This window comes from Piliocolobus tephrosceles, chromosome 12 (assembly GCF_002776525.5).
Source record: "Piliocolobus tephrosceles isolate RC106 chromosome 12, ASM277652v3, whole genome shotgun sequence".
Classification (NCBI taxonomy): Eukaryota; Metazoa; Chordata; class Mammalia; order Primates; family Cercopithecidae; genus Piliocolobus; species Piliocolobus tephrosceles.
Window position 1 is genome coordinate 24,625,964 of NC_045445.1, and position 20,447 is coordinate 24,646,410.

Sequence of the window (20,447 nt, forward strand, 5' to 3'; positions counted from 1 at the left end):
GTGCAGTGGTGTGAACATGGCTCACTGCAGCCTCGACCTCCCAAGCTCAAGCAATCCTCCTGCCTCAGCCACACAAGTAGCTGGAACTAAAAGCATGTGCCACCAAGCATGGTTAATTTTTTTTGTATTTTTTTTTTTGTAGAGGCAGGGTTTTGCTATGTTGCCCAGCCTGGTCTCGAACTCCTGAGCTCAAGCGATCTGCCTCAGTTTCCCAAAGTGCTGGAATTACAGGCATAAGTCACCATGCCACCACACCCAGTCTATCCCTTACTTTTGAGTGCAGTACTTATTTCGTTTACATTTACTATAATACTGATTGTAATATAAATGGTATAATTATTATTTTGGAGACAAAAATATGCAAAATTGTCTTCCCAACAGACAAGACAGCATCAGCAGGTACAACTACAGGGGATTCTCCATAGCTCGTACATTCACAAAGCATCATTAGTTCAACAGCGGAAAAACCACTACTGTGTTCTCTGTAACATATCCACTTAACAGCATAAAGAGGTATTATTATTGTGTTCACTTACAATTCCAGAAGGAAAGGCACAACTGGACAAAAAACATTTTGTATCCTCAAGTCAGATGCAGTAACTAAGAGACAAAACTTTGGGTAACAGTTTTGATGCACATTTCAATAAGGGCTTTCTACTTAGAGGGGAATGATTTCTTCACTCACAAGTTAGGTTTAATTGTTAGAGCAACACTTCATTGTTTGCTCAGTATTATTACATATACAAAAGGTGATTTAAAAAAAGGAATCACGAAAACATCTTACATGTCCAGCTGTTCCCACCAATACATCAACTCTTTTTTTGTTTTTTGAAACGGAGTCTGGCTCTGTCGCCCAGGCTTGGAGTGCAGTGGCCGGATCTCAGCTCACTGCAAGCTCCGCCTCCCGGGTTTACCCCATTCTCCTGCCTCAGCCTCCCGAGTAGCTGGGACTACAGGCACCTGGCACTTCGCCCGGCTAGTTTTTTTTTTTTTTTTTTTGTATTTTTTAGTAGAGACGGGGTTTCAACATCAACTCTTATGAAGCAGGAGAATAGGGTCTGGAGGCAGGGAACCCAAGGCCGGTTCATGCTGACTTCCTAGAACTAAATTGAAAGGGAAACCCCAACTTTCCACACCTAAATAACAAAAGGACCAGAGACTATTCCCTTTGCAAACCTCCATCTTTTCTGCCTGGCAGATGGGAATTTGAAAGTACCTCTGATTGGTTGCAAAAACCAATCACAGGTTTACATAAGAGTGTAATTTTGTAACTTCAAAATTGGTTGCGGACAGCAACAAATCAGAGTGATTGCGGGCCACCACTTCATTTACATGAGGTGAGCACCAAGTGGCCAATGGGAAACCTCTAGGGGGTGTTTGGACCCAGGAAGATTCTGTATCTGGGCCCTTGAGCCGCTGCTCATGCCTGCTCCCACACTGTGGAGTATACTTTCATTTTTAATAAATCTGCTTTTGTTGCTTCATTCTTTCCTTGCTTTTTCTGTTTTGTCCAATACAACAAGAACCTGGACACCCTCCACCAATAACACTTAGGTTTAAGGCAGAGGCCAGGCGTGGTGGCTTACACCTGCAAACCTAGCATTTTGGGAGGACAAGGCCAGTGGATCACCTGAACAGGAGTTCGAAACCAGCCTGGCCAACATAGTGAAACCCCATCTCTACCAAAAATACAAAAAATTAGCCAGGCGTGGTGGCACATGCCTGTAGTCCCAGCTACTTGGGAGGCTGAGGCAGGAGAATCCCTTGAACCTGGGAGGCAGAGGTTGCAGTGAGCTGAGATCACGCCACTATACTCCAGCCTGGGTGACAGAGTGAGACTCTGTCTCAAAAACAAACAAACAAACAGGGCCTGGGAATACTTCAGTGGTCATAAAATAGGAAAAGAGAGACTATGACTACAAAAAAAGTGAAGTATTTAAATTAAAGCTTTCATACCCAGGATTTGCCTGTTCCAACTTTGTAGCCTTCATGCAATACTCAGGGCAAAAAATCTGCATAATTACTTGGCATAAGTTGCACCAACTATGTTTTTTAAAAATTAGTATGTGACCCTCTGAAAGGAAACACTCCTTCCCATGAGTTTCTCCTCTGGAATGAAAATCCAGTTCTTCAACAGAGTAGGCACTGGTGAACTAAATTAAGTCACCTGAGATTCCTTGCTCTGTGGCCCACCTCTTCTGGTGTTCAGGAAGGCAAAGGGAAGTGTGTGGAATACATTCAAACTCTTGTGGCTGCCACTGAACTGTATTTAAATATCAAACATTGACTCCCTAACAACTAAAATAAGTCCATTTGAGGACATCCTGTTTAAAGTTCTAAAGTTAAAGGAGGCCAGACACAGTGGCACACGCCTGTAATCCAGCACTTTGGGAGGCCGAGGTGGGCAGATCACTTGAGCCCAGGAGTTTGAGACCAGCCTGGCCAACATGGCGAAACTGAAACCCCGTCTCTACTAAAAATACAAAAATTAGCTGGGTGTGGTGGCGGGTACTTGTAATCCCAACTACTTGGGAGGCTGAGGCAGGAGAATCCCTTGAACCCCAGAGGTGGAGGTCGCAGCAAGCCGAGATTGCACCATTGCACTCCAGCCTCCTGGGTGATAGCGAGACTCCATCTAGAAAACAAAAAAAGTTGGAGGAGTTTGTAATTCTACAATCTTTTTTTTTTTTTTTTTTTGCTTTATTTTTGAAAGTACTTTAAAAAAACAAAACAAAAGAAAAGATGGGTACAGGGTTGGGAGACATACAAAACAGGTCCCTAAATAGATTATGACCTTGTCCATTTACTTGCAGACAGTTACCATGGAAGTATACAGTACTTCTCCCCACCCCATTAAGCTAAGTAGTTGTCTTTCCCATTGTGGTTCAATAAGTTCACTTTTCCACCCTGAAATAGGCGACAGTCTTGGGAAATAGTTACTGTAGGTTGTACAGAATTTCTGTGTATATAGTTTGTTGGAAGTAACAAAGCTACTTTCAAGACTTGCTTCTTTCCAAAATTAAAAAATAATTACAGTCTGTATTTGCTTTGGTATAGATATTTTCTTTTTTTGATTTTTAATTTTTTGTTTTTATGTTTTGCAAAGCAGCATAACAATTGTGATTGTAGAACTGCCTGAGGTTGCCATCTGTAAACATCATGTGCATATCAGTAAGAATAAGGAAAACGGGTGGAGGAGATGGGATTTAAGAAAAAAAAAAAAAAACAAATAATCCCATTAAAAAGTGGGCAAAGGACATGAATAGGCATTTCTCAAAAGAAGACAAATGGCCAACCGACATATGAAAAAATGCTCAACATTGCTAATCATCAGAGATGTGCAAATTAAAACCACAGTGAGAAACCATCTTACACTAGTCAGGATGGCTACTATTAAAAAGAGAAAAACTAATTGATGTTAGTGAGCATGGGGAGAAAAGGGAAAGAACTCTTATACACTGTTGGTGGGAATGTAAATTAGTGCAACCTCTATGGAAAACTATGGAGATTTCTTAAATGACTAAAAATTCAACTACTTTCCATCCAGCAATCCCACTACTGGGTATCTACCCAAAGAAAAATAAATCATTGTATCAAAAAGACACCTGCAATAGTAGGTTTATCACAGCACTATTCACAATAGCAAAGATAAGGAATCAACCTAAGTGTCCATCAACGGAAGATTAGATAAAGAAACTGTGGTATGTCTACATAATGGAATACTATACAGCCATAAAAAGAATGCAATCATGTATTTTGCAGCAACATGGATGGAACTGGAGGCCATTGACTTTGGTGAAACAAGCCAGTGTTTATAAAGTGTACACATGGAGGCAGTGTGTGGAATGTTAGACAACAGAGACTTGGAAGGGTAAGGCAAGGGGTGGATAATGAGTGATTGCTTAAGGAATACAATGTAGGTTATTTGGGTGATCAATACCCTAAAAGCCCTGACTTCACCACAACACAATCTATGCAAGTAACAAAATTACACTTGTACCCCATAAATTTATACAAATAAAAAATAATAAAAGAATAAAAATCACAGTCTAGACTAGGGGTGTCCAAACTTTTGGCTTCCCTGGGCCACCTTGGAAGAAGAATTGTCTTGGGCCACACATAAAATACACGAACACTAACAATAGCTGATAAGCTGAAAAAAATCACAGAAAATCTCAGAATGTTTTAAGAAACTTCACAAACTTGTAATTTGTGTTGGGCCACATTCAAAGCCGCCCTGGGCTGCATGTGGCCTGTGGGCTGAGGGTTGAACAAGCTTGGTCTAGACATTTCACTCTGTCTACGTGTCTTCTTTCAGGCGAGTTCCCCTTTAGCTTAGCTGACCACAATCTTGTTTTCTTCCAGGAAGTGAGGGAACCAGTGTGTGGGAACAGTCTCAGTAGCACCTGGTTTTTCTACATTGGCATTGATACCTGACTGGGAGCCATCCATCTTAGACTCAGTAGTGTTATTCACAGCAGAGTTGGCCCCCACAGAAACTGGGAGGGTGGGAACACCACCACTCTGGGTCATAGAGATCTTGCTAGTCTTCCTGGCAAGACCACTGTTGAGCATGTTGGTGTATTGGTTCCACCACCTTCACTGAAGGGGCCAGGATTTCCTGGAAACATTTCTGAGATTCTTTCCATTCATACCTAATGGAGCCATAGTGTTCTCAATGGCTAGCTTCCTTCTCTGGTGTGCTGAGTTATTGTTTGCTCCATGAGTCATACAGTGGACCTTCAAGTTGCCTTTGGCGGTAAAAACTTGCCCATGTATGCTGCGCACAAAAGGCTATTCTCTAGTGTGAGTCCACTTGTGAATCTGAAGAGCACTAGTGGACGAGAAGTTCTTCTCACACTGTGTGCAGCTGTGTTGCTTGGCTTGGTCAGTGTGGCTGGGCCACTAACACCAGGGACATGATTGAGGATCCAACAAATGTGCCAGTGAAAGCGGAGAGTTCCCTGACCCCCTTCACAGGACGTGTGACAGGGGTGTGGCTTGTCTGTTTGGTCGCCACTGCTGCTCAAACCTCTTACAGGAGAGGGAGTAAACAGACAGACAGGTGCAGGAGCCCAAGTGGGCGTGTGTTACAGTGTGCCCTTTTAGCCTTGCCATCTGCAGATGGCTTAAGTGTTAATCAGCTCAGTGGACCCTCTACCTTTCTGCAAAGGCAGAGGGCCAGTGTGACAGCTTTCTGTGTCCTGAGTTGTTGTCCAGAATCCTGGAAGAATCAGGTCACACATGGACTTGAAGGATGGAGAATGCAGGGTTTTATTGGGTGGTGGTGGTGGCTCTCAGTGGGATAGATGAGGAGCTGGACAGGGGATGGAGTGGGAAGATGATCTTCCCCTGGAGTTTGGCCATCCAGTGGCTGATTCTCCAACCATCCCCAGCCAAACTCCTCCTGATGTTTCTTCTCTTCTCTCCTGTGTTGTGCCATTCTGCCATTTGTCTGCTCATCTTCTCATCTCCTGCTTCTGGAGCCTCTGGTTTGGGGTTTATATGGGTACAGGATAGGGGGTGTGATGGGCCAAAAGGCAACATTTTTGACACAAAAACAGGAATGCCTGTTCTCAGTTAGGGCTGTGGGTATCCAGGCTTGAGGGTGGGACCTTTGCTGGGGAACTACCCTCTTCTACCCAGTGTTTCCCTGTCTCCTAGCTGTATCACCAGGAACTTCAACTTTTCATTTTTATTTTTTAGAGACAGGGTCTCTCCATTTTGCAGAGACTGGAGTGCAGTGGCACAATCATAGCTTACCACAACCTTGAACTCCTGGGCTCAAGTGATCCTCCTGCCCCAGTCTCATTAGTAACTGGGATTACAAGCGCTGGTCACCGAGCCTGTCAAAACTTGAACTTTGACATAGGTTGACTGGGCTCAGAAAAACGTTGATGGGAGGTGGCCCATCTCAGTGTGGCTGTTCTTGGGGTGCTCAGCTTTGCCCCCAGCATCTGGAGACTTTGACATAATGCTTTTTGCTTGGCTACTGGCCAGGGAACGTGCTTGGAAGGATGTAGTTTCCACAGCATCTGGAGTTTGGCTAATAGTTCTGGTGTCCCATCAGTGAGAATGAGTCATTAAACTGTTGCTCTCCACTAAATCGTTTTTTCAGCTCCTCTGCCACTGCCAGCCAGAAGGAACAGGACCCACTTTCCTGGTGACTGCTAGGGAAGCCTTCATGGCAAACCCTGGAGTGGGTGATATTAAGTGGATGCTAAGAAGAGGTATGAGGACCTTTGAGTAGCTACTGGGGGCATCCTGGATGCTGACTTTGTCCACAGTGGTGTCTTCTTTCAACATCATCATGGCAGAAGGCACTTGTATTACCATTCTCACTGACCATCATTGGCTCAGGACCCCTAAAATCACCGGGATTCTCTGGCGGGGGCATGCTGGGAATCTGAGTGCCCACATTCATCCAAATATGTTGTTGCAACATGACCATGTTGGTAAATTTCTTTTGACTAATGGGGTATGTACTTATGGATAAGTTGGTTCAGTGAACCCTGAGAAGTGTCTTTATGTTGCCTCTGGTAGAAAAAGGTTGGCCACAAATTTCACATTGGATGGGTCTCTCCTCGGTGTGGGTGTGGTAATGTATTTTTTTTCCAAGTGAGAGCAAATTTATTAAAGTAAAGGAATAAAAGAATGGCTACTTCATAGGCAGAGCAGCCTTGAGGGCTGCAGGTTGGCTATTTTTGTGGTTATTTCTTGACTACATGCTAAACAAGTGGCGGTTTATTCATGAGTTTTCCGGGAAAGGGTTGGGAAACTCCCAGAACTGAGGGTCCCTCCCCTTTTTTTACCATACATGGTAACTTCCTGACGTTGCCTTGGTATTTGTAAACTGTCATGGTGCTGGTGGGAGTGTCTTTTAGCATGCTAATGAATTATAATTGGCATATAATGAGCAGTGAGGAGGACCAGAGGTTACTTTCCTCGCCATCTTGGTTTGAGTGGGATTTGGCCTGCTGCTTTACCACATGTTGTTTTATCAGCAAGGTCTTTGTGACCTGTATCTTGTGCTGACCTCCTATCTTATCCTGTGACTTAGAATGCTTAACCTCCTGGGAATGCAGCCCAGTAGGTCTCAGCCTCATTTTACCCAGCCCCTATTCAGGATGGAGGCACTCTGGTTTGAACACCTCTGACATATTTCTCCTCTGCCTTTTACAAAGGAATCCTTAATCTATTATTATTATTATTTGAGATGGAGTCTTGCTCTGTTACCCAGGCTGGAGTGCAGTGGCGCGATCTCGGCCCTCTGCAACCTTTGCATCCCGGGTTCAAGCGATTCTCCTGCCTCAGCCTCCCAAGTAGCTGGGACTACAGGTGCATGCCACCATGCCTGGCTAATTCTTGTATTTTTAGTAGAGACGAGGTTTCGCCATGTTGGCCAGGCTGGTCTTGAACTCCTGACCTCAGGTGATTCGCCAGCCTCGGCCTCCCAAAGTGCTGGGATTACAGGCATGAGCCTCCGTGCCTGGCCGGGAACCCTTAATATTAAGGGTTATAGAGAGACGAAGATTCATTTTCTGTAACTTCTTCAGGCTGTATTGGGCAATGCTATTCCTGCCTACCTATTAGGGTCTCTTGTATTCAGGGTAGAGAGGAACTCAGTCAGAAAGTGTAAGTATGGTGAGGGCCATCCATAACTCTTGAGTTCCTACAAAAGGTGATATCTGTAATAAGTATTCAATTTAAGAAAATGTTGAGTAAGCTTATCCTGCATTCCTACACAAAGAGTACAACAGCAATATGGATATGGTGTTGCTAGCTGATTCTAATATGTGCCCAGAATTAGAATACTGACCCAGATTGTTACATTACCTATCCCTCTTGTTTCTTCTGAGCAGCAGCCAGAGATCACTGGTTGGTTCACAGGAATAAGCATGGTTAGTCTAAATTGTGGGAAAAACTTAAAAACAATGAATGAGACTATAATTTAATAACAGGTGTATCATCGTTCTTGAAACAATTTTTCTCTCTCCAGTCTCCCATTTTTACTAAAGACAAATCATGGTAAGACTGATTTGCTTTATTATACTTGGCCTGATTATTTGTATAAAGTGCAGCAATAATAATAATAATTGTTAGGTTTTTTTTTTTTTCGAGATGGAGTCTCACTGTGTCACCTAGGCTGGAGTGCAGTGGCATGATCTTGGCTCGCTGCAACCTTTGCCTCCTGGGTTCAAGCGATTCTTGGGCCTCAGCCTTCCAAGTAGCTGGGATTACAGGCACACACTGCCACGCCCAGCTAATTTTTGTATATTTTAGTAGAGACGGAGTCTCACCATATTGGCCTGGCTGGTCTTGAACTCCTGACCTCAAGCAATCCACCTGCCTTGGCTTCAAGAATAATTATTTTTAACTAAGCTTTTAAAATTGTCTTTGACAGAACTCTGTTCCATAAGGAATCTTAGATAAGCCTCTTTTTATATATATATATGGAGTCTTGCTTTGTTGCCCAGGCTGGAGTGCAGTGGTGCAATCTCAGCTCACTGCAACCTCCGCCCCTGGGTTCAAGTGATTCTCCCTCCTCAGCCTCCCGAGTAGCTGGGACTACTGGCACGTGCCACCACACCCGGCTAATTTTTGTGTTTTTTTTTCAGTAGAGACGGGGTTTTACCATGTTAGCCAGGATGGTCTCAATCTCCTGATCTCATGATCTGCCCACCTTGGCCTCCCAAAGTGCTGGGATTACAGGCATGAACCACAGTTTTGGCCAGGTAAGACTTTTTTTTAAAGCCGAACCCAGCTATGGGTTTGTACCATCAAATACCTATGAGTTGGGTAAATTTCCTCTTCTCTTGAGGTCCCAAGATAACTTGGGGCTCCTGAGCCTGTTAGAAAGCAACATTCTTTATTTACCTATCAGGAGCCCTGTACAGGGACTGTGTAGACAAGGTATGGAGGCCAGTTTTCCCAAGGGAGGTAATGCATTGTGAAGGAACTTCGGCAGCTTAAGACTCGGTGGCAAATGAGACATTCACTGGGGTTAGAAGTGGTCTTGTTGCTGTTCTCTACCAGCTGCTGCAATTTCATGGTCTCTGACCCGGGCTTGGTGGTCCCACTCCCTTGAAAGCCGCCAACCCTTGGGGAATTATGGTTTGGCCCCACCCCAGGGAGTGTGGGTCCACTCTCACTTTCTGGAGAAGGCCCAGCAATGAGCTACCCATGTGGTCATTGGGGTTAGCGCCCGAAGAAAGATTTTGAGATAGTTCTATGGAGGGGGTCCTTGTTACAAGGACAAGTTTGCTGTCTAAAGAGAGACTGGATTCATCTATGGGGACAGGTACAGAGTGCATGGGGGTGCCATTGCCTACCACCATTTTGTTCTGGAACTTGGCAAACAGCTGGGGATTTGCCTTCACCTGGGGATATTGATGAAAGTGTACCTTCAGGTTACCCTTGGTGGTGAAGCCATGACCATACACAGGGAACATGAACGGTCTGTCTCCAGTATGCATGTGGGAATGGATCTGCAAGGAGGTACCAGTCTCCCAAACCTTGCTACATTTCTTACAGTTGTGCTTGTAGAGGATGGCCTCATCTTTGGGTTCGACATACATCTCAGATGTTTGGTGGCTTATCTTTCTCTTTCTTGGATGGGTATAATGCCACAGTAGAGAAAGGACTCTGGAAGAGCACAGAACCCAAGCCCGAGGTCGCGAAGCACTTGGGAGCTGAGACACAATGTTCAGGATCACATGTGTCCTATCCAGCTTCAGGGTGAAGGGTGTCAGCCATGGGGTCACAGAGCTGGCAGCAGAAGGGAAATTGGTGAGATAGCTTGGCTTGTTTAAGGTGTCCAGAGACAGACCTTGGCTTCCAGCTTTCTGGCTGAGCAAAGCCACAGCTGCAGAAACTTGCTTGGACATGTGGCTATCTAAGGTCTTCAGGGTACTAGCCTGAGTGGAGGATGTGGGAGGCCCATGAGTTCACTAGAATGCAGATCTGCTCAGTGAGCTGGATCTGCTGTCGTTGAAAAGATGCTGTTGGCGTTGGGCAGAGGGGCCAGCAGCACATATGAGCTCAACTGATTTACCACTCCCTTGTCTCCTTGTAATGCCTGAAGAGTCACATTAATATTGACCACTTTGCCTTTGGGTAAATTGCTTATGTTCTGGGGTGTGGATGGTAGGGCAGTCTCTGTCTTTAAGTGCAAGACAGACTCTGCACCCAGCTTCTCCTTTATGTCCCCTTAGCTGCCACTATTTTCCTTGGGACTGTCGCTGCTTGAACTGGGTGACTGGTGGCTTGGTACAGCTGTACAAAAGTCCTCTGAAGGCACTGGCTCCTCGCTGTCATTCATGGGGAGGACAGGTGGATTTTTAGTGCGATTTTTCTTATGTTCCAAGAATTCAGAGATGCTAACGAATTCTGCACAGCATTTCTTAGAGATGTGAATTTCCTACCCATGAAGCTGCCTTACCATCACTTTGTCCTCATTCACTTCATCACCATTCCCTGGGTGGTTCATTGGAGTACCTGGCTTGTTAAGATGATGGCTTGGAAAAGGGTGAAAATAGAGATGTGGAGAAATGGATGTAGGTTGGGTGGTAGGGGTAAGGGGAGTTAGAGAGAAATATAGAACACTAATATATCTTCATCTTGCAAAGTAAGTTGTTAAGGAGATACTATCTATGGTTGATTAAACAGAAAATATAAGTGGATATATGTTATTTAAAGTGAAAAAGATTCCTATTAGAGGAAATAAAAATAATGCTACAACTTTATTGGAAGGAGTGGATGGAAGGTAGGAATGGTGGAATTGAGCTTAATTCTCATCTCTGGCTGGGCATGGTGGCTCACACCTGTAATCCCAGCACTTTGGGAGGCTGAGGTGGGCAGATCCCTCGAGCCCAGGAGTTTGAGATCAGTCTGGGCAACTGATGAAACCCCATCTCTACAACAACAACAAAATATATACAAAAATCAGTCAGATGTGATGGTGCACAACTGTGGTCCCAGCTACTCAGGAGATTGAGGCAGGAAGATCACCTGAGCCTGGGGAGGTCAAGGTGGCAGTGAGCCATGTTGGTGCCACTGCACTCCAGCCTGGGCGACAGAGTGAGACTGTTTCAAAAACAATTCCTTGTCTCTCGTAACATTAATAGATAATGTCAAAAAAGAAATATAAGCCAGGTGCAGTGGCTTATGTCTGTAATTCTAGCACTTTGGGGGGCCAACGTGGGAGGATCACTTGAGTCCAGGAGTTTGAGACCACCCTGGGCAACATAGTGAGATCCTGTCTCTATGAAAATTAAAAAAATTAGTCGGGTATGGTGGCGGTGGAGTGCCCATGTGGTCCTAGCTACTAGGGAAACTGAGGTGGGAGGATAGCTTGAGCCCAGGAGGTTGAGGCTGCAGTGAACTGTGATCACCGGCATGGGTGACAGAAATATACAGGCAGGGACAAAATATATATATATTTTAAAAAATTCCTCAAATTTGTCCCTGCCTTGGCTGGGTGTGGTGTCTCACGCCTGTAATCCCAGAACTTTGGGAGGCCAAGGCAGGTGGATCACAAGGTCAGGAGTTTGAGACCAACCCAGCCAACATAGTGAAACCCCGTCTCTACTAAAAATACAAAAAAATTAGCTGGGTGTGACGGCATGCACCTGTAATCCCAGCTACTCGGGAGGCTGAGGCAGGAGAATCTCGTGAACCCAGGAGATGGAGGTTGCAGTGAGCCGAGATTGCCCCATTGCACTCCAGCCTGGGTTATAGAGCGAGACTCCGTCAAAAAAAAAAAAAAAAAAAAAAATGTAGGACTTAGTGATTAATCTAATACAGTGAATAAGGGAGAGGGAGGAGGCAAAGGTAATTTGAAGAGTTCTATCTTGAGTGATTGGGCGGATGTGATATCACAACTGGAGTAAAGAATATGGGGTACTATCTAGTTCCAGAGGGGAGATGATGTGGTGGTTAATTTTATGTGTCAACTTGAGTGGAACAAAGGGTGTCCAGATATTTGGCTAAATATTATTCTGGGGGTGTCTGTGAGGGTGGTTGTAGATGAGATTAACACTTACATTGGTAGACTGAGTAAAACTGATTGCTTTCCTCAGTGTGGGTGAGTCTCTTCCAATCTGTTGGAGGCCTTTATGGAACAAAAGACAGGGTAGGGGAGAATTCATTTTCTCTGCCTGATTGTTTCTGAGCTGGGACGCTGGTCTTCTCTTGCAGCTGAACTGGAACTTACACCTTGCTTCTCCTTGTTCTCAGGAGACTTGGACTGGAACTATACCACCAGCTCTCTTGGATCTCTGGCTTGCAGATGGCACATCATGGGACTTCTCAGTCTCCACCACTGCATGAGCCAATTCCTTATAATAAATCTCTGTCTCTCTCATTATATATATATATCTTGGAGAACCCTCAATAACCTTGACTCATACACAAGATAAATTCAGTTTTAATTGTATGTGAGGCACTGTAGTGGAGATACATACTAGATACCTACACACAAGTGGGCAGAGGTCTGGGATCAAAATATTTGGGAATCTTCAGCATATGGGTGATAGTTGAAATCATAAAAGTGATTGAACTCTTCTGGGACTCTCATATATTATAATAGGATCAAAGGTGGAAAGAATAGATACAGATACATGTAGGCTGGTTAATCTGATGGTTGGAATGTGGACTTCATATTCGAGGTACTTGGTGTGTGTGTGTGTATGTGTGTGTGTGTGTGTGTGTGTGTATTTGTTTATAATGAAGTCAATTGTTCAGTAATGTGCATATAATAAATTCCGTAGTGTGTGTTGTTCAGTCACTCAACTAATTTTTAAAACTCTTCTGCTAAAGCTCTGAGTTGAAAGAACCCATGGTGGTGTTGTTATACATAAGTATCTTTACTTGATAGACCTCATTGATTACAGTCAGGATCCTGGTAGATAAATTGGGCAGATGAGATGAACTCCTAACGCTTCTCTGGTGCTGTCTGAATAAGGCCTGTGTTTGTCTGGCTGTGCCATACATTTTGTTTTCTCTTTTATTCATTTGTAAGTCTCAGCAACAACCCCCTTCTCCAACACCTTGATGTAAATTGCCTTCATACTCTAATAGAACTTGAGAATGTTGATAAGCTCAAACTATGGTATCCTGATGTTTCCATAGTAACTAATGCACACCAAGGGGGAAAAGATGGAGAATAAATGAGAATAGCATTTTAACAAAATAAGTGAGGGGCAAAGAGGCTTTAGACATGTTATTACCTCTTGTTTAGGAATATGAAAATATTCATCTCCTTAATAATGGGGTTATAAAAGTTGCTACAATGAGACTTGTCAGTAGCCATTTATATTTCATTTTTCTCTATAATCATCGTCATCAAAAGCAGTTAAATGCTTCTCTGCCCAACGATACTGTAGAGAGTGAGTTAAATGGACATAGTTGCCATTTTCCTGTGAACCTGCAATCAGAATAGGACAGGGTAGGCCAGTGTCTGTATTCTAGTCTCCCAGGCAGAGTTTTGACCTAGTGGATATTAGGAGGAATGGCGATTCAAAGAAGACAAATCAATGTTGTGGCATTTGTTTGCTTTGATACAAGACTTTACTGGCATCTCAGCACTTCCTTGGTTAAAGGGTGCGAGAATAGGATGCTGCTGTTTCTTCTTTCCTATTTAATAAGAAGGAGGCTTTCTGTAGGCCAGGAAGAGGGCACTCTCAAATAATCAAATTGGTTGGCACCTTGATCTGGAACTTCCAGTCTCCAAAACTCTGAGAAAATACATTTGCGTTGTTTAAGCCAGTGAGTCTGTGGTATTTGGTTATGGCAGCCTGAGCAGCCTATACACCAGTCAGTGTACATGCACAACCAATTAAGCTATTGTTAGATAGGAACAGATTTAGTAAGGGTGAAGAGACGACTTTTTATTTTATGTATTTATTTGAGACAGAGTCTCTCTGTCATCTAGGATGGAGTGCAGTGGTGTGATCATGGCTCACATCAGCCTTGACCTTCCAAGCTCAAGTGATCCTCCCACCTCAGTCTCCCAAGTAACTAGGACCACAGGCATGTGCCACCATGCCTGGCTAATTTTTGTATTCTTTGTGGAAATGGGGTTTCACCATGTTGCCCAGGCTGGTCTTGAACTCCCTCTTGCCTCGACCTCCTAACGTGTTGAGATTATAGGTGTGAGCCACCATGCCCAGCCTGATATTTTTATTTTAGAATTAGAGAGATTAGGCCAGGCATGGTGTCTCATGCCTTTGGGAGGCCAAGATGGGTGGATCACTTGAGGTCAGGAGTTCGAGACCATCCTGACCAACATGATGAAACCCTGTCTCTACTAAAAATACAGAAATTAGCCGGGTGTGGTGGTGCGTGCCTGTAATCCCAGCTACTAAGGAGACTGAGGCAGGAGAATCGCTTGAACCTGGAAGGTGGAGGTTGCAGTGAGCCGAGATCACGCTATTGCATTCCAGCCTGGATGACAGAGCAAGACTCTGTCTCAAAAAAAAAAAAAAAAAAAAAGAGAGAGATTAAATTGCCACAGATAAGTGTAATAACTGGTGGGATATCTTTCTAACCTAGAACAGAAACACAGAGAGTAGAGGGACAGAAAGGATACTGAATAGCTCCAGGTAAGGTAGATAGCATGACTGGGATTCTGCTTAGCCTGATACCTTCCCCATTTAGAAGAGAAAGGTTAAAAAGCACATTCTTCTTCTTCATCTTCTTCTTTTTTTGTTTTTTTTCATACTCACATCACCTTTTGAAATTAGTCTTCAGTTTAGCTTTTGTGCAAATGAATTCAGAGATTAGAAGCAAGATGTTTTGGGAGGTGCCAGTAGAGTGAGGCTCATCAGTGAGAATGAAAGCCAATTTCCTGGACTTGCCTGGGGAAGGTATATTAGAATGGGGGCCATTTGTTCTCAATGTTCAACTCCCACTTATCAGTGAGAACATGTGGTGTTTGGTTTTCTGCTCCTGTGTTAGTTTGCTGAGGATGATGGTTTCCAGCTTCCTCCATATCTCTGCCAAGGACATGATCTCATTCCTTTTTATGGCTGCATAGTATTCCATGGTGTATATGTACCACATTTTCTTTATCCAGTCTATCATTGATGGGCATTTGTGTTGGTTCCACAAACCTGCATGTTCTGCACGTGTCCCATTTTTTTTTAGACGAAATAAAGAAAAAAGAAAAGACAAAAAGAAAAAAAGAATGGGGACCATTTGTCTTGGATGACCAGAGGTTTGGTAGACATCCTCAAGTTTAGACAGGCCTTAGAAGTCAGATGAAAAAGGAGTGTATCTTCATGTTAGACGCTCAGTTTGGACAAGGGAAATTTCGGTGTGTGTGTGTGTGTGTTTAAAATTTGTGACATTTGGTCTTATAGTCACTGGGAAAAGGCAGAAATTTTGAGGAAAAGGAGTTATCAATAAAGCATTCTTTTACCCCAAGGTATTTGGTCTCTGTCCTTATTACACCCAAATTAAAACAAGACAGGGAACTATGTATTCCTTGATAAAATGGTCTTCACTTGTAATCTGTATTAGAGTACTTAAAACTCCTGATCAATCAATTACATATCGTACATTGAAATGTAATTAAAATTTTGTCACTGCAACTTTTTCAGACCTCCAATTATCCTTATTTATTTTTTGAGACAGAATCTCCCCTCTGTTTCCTGGGTGGGAGTACAGTGGTGTGATTATAGCTGACAGCAGCCTTGACCTCCTGGGCTCAAGCGATCCTCCCAGGCTCAAGCAATCCTCCCAGTTCAGCCTCCCAAGTAGCTGAGACTACAGGTGTGCATCACCTTGGCCAGCTAATTTTTTGACTTTTTTGTAGAGATGGGGATCTTGCCATGTTGCCCAGACTGATATCGAACTCCTTGGCTCAAGTGATCCACCTGCCTTGGCCTTCCAAAGTGCTGGGATTACAGGTGTGAACCACCACACCTGACCTAATTTCTTTTTAATCTTTTCACAGTGTGGTATTCAGAGTCTAATAGATTGCTGAAATACATATTTAATACCTCAGTTTTAAATATAAGAAATATGATAATATTACATCCAATTGTAGCTGTGTAGAGGTTTGACTTAAGATCCAAATAGTATAGCTTGGCTGGGCACAGTGGCTCACGCCTGTAATCCCAGCACTTTGGGAGGCCGAGATGGGCGGATCACCTGGGTCAGGAGTTCAAGACCAGTCTGGCCAACATGGAGAAATTCTGTCTCTATTAAAAATACAAAAATGAGCCGGGTGTGTTGGGACATGCCTGTAATCCCAGCTACTTGGGAGGCTGAGGCAGGAGAATTGCTGGAATCCAGCAGGCGGAGGTTGCAGTGAGCTGAGATCGTGCCGCTGCACCCCAGCCTGGGCGACAAGAGCAAGACTCTGTCTCAAAAAATAAAAGTATAGCTTTGTACAATATACTGATATAAAATTAATATTTTCATATAGCTAATATATGCACATGGAGCAAAGTTCCAAAGTTACCAAAGGGCACACACTGAATATTATTCTCCCTTATCTCCAAGTTCTCCAGTTCCTTCCCCTGAAGGTAACCACTATTACAAGTTTCTTATGTTTCCTTTTACAGATATTCCACAGTGCATTGATTCTGGAACAGGACATTTCCCCCTCCTTAGCAAGCTCTCAGTACCTGGCAGCAAAAAAATGTTGCTCTTCAAGGTGAAAAACTAATGTTCCGAGTAGTAGCATGGAACAGTGACCACCCTTGTTCCTTCTCAAACTCCTCCTTAGAAATCATATTCCCAGACCACATCAGCAGACATTTGTCTAAACCACTTCTAGCTGGGCATAACATGAACACAGACACCTTTATCATGAGTGTACAATAACCCAAACACCTAACACATCCAGATATTTAATATTTATTTAGTGCATATGTGTATAAAAAGTAGGTGCTTTTGGTAGGTTGTTGAGCAAGGAGGGGGTTGCGGTTTTATGCAAGACGGAATCAGGGAGAAATTGTTGACTCTTTTCTAAGAAGTTAGAGAGAATTTCATCAAAGAGATGCTGTGTAAATGGCAGAAAGGAGATGCAGAGAAGGCATTACAGCATGAGTTGTGGTCTGGGAGAAATGTTGGAATTGGGGTTTGGGATAAAAGAAAGACGGTAGTGTTGAGTGTTGACTCGTGAAGAGCAAGGGGAGGCATTAGATTGGCAGGAAGAGGCAGTGAAGGGAGAGTGAGGTAATATGAGGTTTGCATTTGTAGATAATTAAGGCTTGTACAGGACCTGTGGACAGAAGTCAGTAAAGAACTCTGTATTTACTATGCTTCCTGTATTCCTAGCACTGCAGTCGGAACTATCACTTGGTCTAGAATTTTTCTCTAACCGAGGCACTAAAGAATGGATTGTGGGTCTGGGTGCTGTGGCACATGCCTGTAATCCCAGCACTTTGGGAGGTCGAGGTGGGTGGATCACTTGAGGCCAGGAGTTCGAGACCAGCCTGGCCAACATGGTGAAACCCCATCTCTACTAAAAATACAAAAATTAGCCAGGCATGGTGGCACATTCCTGTAATTCCAGCTACTTGGGAGGCTGAGGCAGGAGAATCGCTTGAACACAGGAGGCGGAGGTTGCAGTGAGCCAAGATCGCGCCATTGCACTCCAGCCTGGGCGACAGAGTAAGACTCTGTCTCCAAAAAAAAAAAAAAAAAAACAGAGAGAGAAAGAAAAAAGAAAAAGAATGGATTGTGGGATAGTATGGTGGGTTTCCTATATCATGTTCTTCTCGTAGGTTGACTCTATTTACTAAACAGTCATACCACTCCCTAATAACTTGTTTTGCATCTATGATCCACACATTTATGTAAAGCAGGGTTCCTTAGCCTCGCCCCTATTGGCATTCTGGTTTGAATAATTCTTTGTTGCGGCAAGCTGTCCTGTGCATTGTAAGATGCTTAGCAGCATCCTTGATGCCAGTAACACTTTCCCAAAAATGTCTCTAGACATTGGCAAATATCCCTTGGGAAGGGAGCAAAATCACCCTCATGGAGAACCACCAGTATAAAGTCCCACAAACTTATGTTTTTTGTTCTGTAAATTCCCCCCCCCTTTTTTTTTTTTTTTTTTTTTCTTTTTTGAGATGGAGTTTTGCTCTTGTTGCCCAGGCTGGAGTGCAATGGCACAATCTTGGCTCATTGTAAGCTCTGCCTCCCAGGTTCAAGCGATTCTCCTGCCTCAGCCTCCTGAGTAGCTGGGATTACAGGCATGCATCACCATGTCCAGCTATTTTTGTATTTTTAGTAGAGACGGGTTTCTCCATGTTGGTCAGGCTGGTCTCAAACTCCCGACCTCAGGTGATCCGCCTGCCTCAGCCTCCCAAAAAACCCCTTTTAAAAAATTAACATCTAAGCTGGATGTGGTGGTGCCCATCTGTAGTCCCAGGTACTCCAGAGGCTGAGGTGGGAGGATCTCTTGAGCCCAGAAATTAAAGGCTATAGTGCACCATGATTGAGCCTGTGAATAGTCACTGCACTCCAGCCTGGGGAACACAGTAAGACCCTGTCTCAAAAAATTAACATTTAAAAATCTTTATCAAAATAATGCATTGGGCTGGGTAAGGTGGCTCCCGCCTATAATCCCAGCACTTTGGGAGGCTGAGAAGGGTGGACTGCTTAAGCCCAGGAGTTCAAGACCAGCTTGGGCAACATAGCAAGACCCCCATCTCTACAAAAAATTTTTCAAAAATTAGCTGGGCGTGGTGGCGTGCATCTATAGTCCCAGTTACTCAGGAGGCTGAGGTGGGACAATGACTTGAGCCTGGGAGGTTGAGGTTGCAGTGAGCCAAGATTGCACCACTGCACTCCACCCTGGGTGACACAGCAAGACCCATCTTGAAAATAATAATAATAATAATAATAATAATAATAATAATAATAATAATGCATTTATGTAAATAAAAATCACTCATAATAGAAAGCAACTATCTCCTGCCTTGCCCCTGCCTACCTGTAGTCCCATTCCCTAAGAGCTGCCACTTAACTGTGTCTGGTTTGGGTTTTTCTAATGATTTCTGCCATATATATTCACCTGTTTATCCATTTACTTAAACAATACATTAGTTGAGCGCTGTGCCTGTTTGCAGGGGCTGCCATCACAAAATACCACTAGGTGACTTAAACAACAGAAATTAATTTTCTCATAGTTCTGGAGGCTGCAGGTTCAAGATCAAGGTACTGGCAGGGCTGGTTTCCTGTGAAGGCCATCAGGGCAGGATCTGTTCCAGGCCTCTCTCCTTGGCTTGCAGATGGTTGCTGCCTTGCTGCCTCCAAACCTGGTTGTCCCTCTGTATATGTGTGTCCCTGGTGTCTCTTCCTCTTCTAAGGACACTAGTCATATTGGATCAGGGCCATACCCCAATGGCCTCAGTTTAATTTAATCACTTTAGTGAAGACCTTACCTCCAAACATAGTTTCATACTGAGGTACTGGGATTTCAGTATATGAATTTTGGGGGACACTATTCAACCCAAAGCAAGTACCTACTGTGTGCCAGTCACCATTCTAAACACTGGGCATGGAATAGCCAACAAAACTCATGAAAATCTCTGCTCTTGATCGGGCGTGGTGGCTCACATCTGTAATCCCAGCACTTTAGGAGGCCGAGGCAGGTGGATCACCGGAGGTCGGGAGTTTGAGACCAGCCTGGCCAACATGGTGAAACCCCGTCTCTACTAAAAGTACAAAAAATAGCCTGGCATTGTGGTGGGTGCCTGTAATCCCAGCTACTTGGGAGGCTGAGGCAGGAGAATTGCTTGAACCCGGGAGGTGGAGGTTGCAGTGAGCCAAGATTACAACACTGCACTCCAGCCTGGGTGACAGAGTGAGACTTTGTCTGAAAAACAAAAACAAATAGAGTAGCCAGGGAAAACCTCTCTGAGAAGTGGACACTTGAGTAAGGACCTGAAGAAGGTGATAGAGAAAGCCATGCAAATGTCTAGGGAAGGATAATTCTAGGCAGAAAGAACTGCTGGTGCCAAGGTCCTGAGGTGGGAACATGTCCAGTTTGCTCAAGGAACAGCAAGGAGGCTCCTGGGGCTGGTGCGGAATGATCAAGGCGGAGTAGCAGGAGCTGCAGGGGTTGGGGGATGGTGAGGCAGATGATGGCATAAGGCCTAGTAAACCATTGTCATGGCTTTGGCCTTTGTTCTGAGTGAGATAGCAAGCCATTGGACAAGTCATGGGTGGAAGTAGGTTTCAAAAGAATCTCTCTAGCTGCTCTGTGAATAACAGACTAAAAGGCGGTTGGGGGGAAGCAGGGAGACCAGTAAGGGGAATGTTGCAATAATCCATTTTTTTCTGAATCCTTCCTTGGTTTACCAGCTCTAGACATCTTCTATTGACCTCCTGCTCTGATAGGTGGGGATTTAGCTCACTTCCGCTGCAATGCTGCCTTTTTCTTCCTCCTAATATATCACTAGTTTTAATTTCTCTGTTTAGGTTCC

At 44.0% G+C, this 20,447-nt stretch overlaps 1 pseudogene; it reads right to left on the minus strand.

The window, feature by feature from the left end:
- Positions 1-4,335: 4,335 nt before the first annotated feature.
- LOC111531538 lies at positions 4,336-5,973 on the minus strand (annotated as a pseudogene).
- Between the last annotated feature and the right edge of the window lie 14,474 nt (positions 5,974-20,447).